Source organism: Crocodylus porosus, unplaced genomic scaffold, assembly GCF_001723895.1.
Source record: "Crocodylus porosus isolate Cpor-Errol unplaced genomic scaffold, CroPor_comp1, whole genome shotgun sequence".
NCBI lineage: Eukaryota > Metazoa > Chordata > Crocodylia > Crocodylidae > Crocodylus > Crocodylus porosus.
The window spans coordinates 14,533,643-14,535,028 of record NW_017728948.1 but is presented as its reverse complement, the minus strand read 5'-3'; positions in this window follow the sequence as shown (position 1 = coordinate 14,535,028).

Genomic DNA, 1,386 nt, shown 5'->3' with positions numbered 1-1,386 from the left:
CGTGCTGGCAAGAGGGGAGTTCCCCAACCTGTAAGTGTGGTGCCGGTTCTTCCTCCCCATGTGCAACAACTTGCACCCATGTGCAACACCTTGCATCTCCCAACCCGACAGATGTTAGCTGTTGGGTCAGGAGGGTAGAGAATTGAGCTCCAATTTGGAGCCAATCCAGGGAGAGAGGCTGTGTATCTGCAGCCTCTTCCCCTAGCCCTGTCCCCTCTCTCCTGGCCCCTGTTGCCATCTCAAGATGGGAGGGGGAGAAGGCAAGGGTGGGAGATTCATCCTGGGGTCTTCCCAGCCTGTGCTGGAGTAGGGGGGCTCCAATCTGCCCTCCAGCACTGGCTGAATAACCCCACAAAGTGAACTCCCTCCACTTCCTTCACCCCCTCCCATTCTGAAAACAGCACCAGGAGCAGGGCTGGGCTGCATCAGCCCAGCCCTACTCCTGGCATGCGCAGACACAAGTTAATGAATGTGCTTCATTTTTGTCACTTCTGTCTGTGCCCTAAGAAGTGGCAGGGACTTGAGCACATCTCAGTTGCTCTCTGGTAACAATCCCTGTGCTGAGTTCTGCCTCATGGTGACAGCTAAATCAGAGTATTTGAACTCTGAATGAAATAAGGTTAAGTTGCCCAGCTTAGCTCTCACTTCAGGACAGTTGAGTCATGGCAAATCCTGACTTCATGCCTGCATGACAAAGCAATTCTCTCTCTAGTTGGGTGGCCAAGTTTCCACTTCTTATAAGTTTCCTTTTTGTGATTTAGTATACTGAAAAGTTCCCTTCTCTTCTGCCACACTTGCTAGTCTTTCTGCACATCAGGATGGTTTGTTCCTGTACTCTCAGTAAGGCTTCCCTGAAATACAGCCAGCTCTCCTGGACTCCTCTCCCTCTCAGATTGGTTTCACAGGGGACCTTGCCCATGAGTTCCCTGAGCAAGTTGTAGTCTGCTTTTCTGATGTCCAGGGTCCTTACTCTGCTTCTCTCCATCGTTCCCTTCTTCAGAATCCTGAATTCAATCATCTCATGGTTGCTGCTGCCCAAGTTGTCATCTACTACTATATTCCCAGCAATTCATCCCTGTTTGTGAGCAACAGCAGGTCAAGAAAGGCATAGCCTCTAGCTGGCCACTCTAGCCCTTGCACCAGGAAGTTGTCCCTAGTACTCTACAAAATCTTCCAATGTCAGGGAGTTTGAAGTCCCTCATGAGAACCAGGGCCTGTGATCAGGAAACTTCTACTACCTATTTGAGCATCTGTCTCATCCTCCTGGTCTGGTGATCCATTGCAGACTCCCACTACAACATCAACCTTGTTGCTTTCCCCTCTGACCGTAAGCCAGAGACTCTCAACAAGCCTATCTCTAGTTTCATACTGGAGCTCTGAGCAATT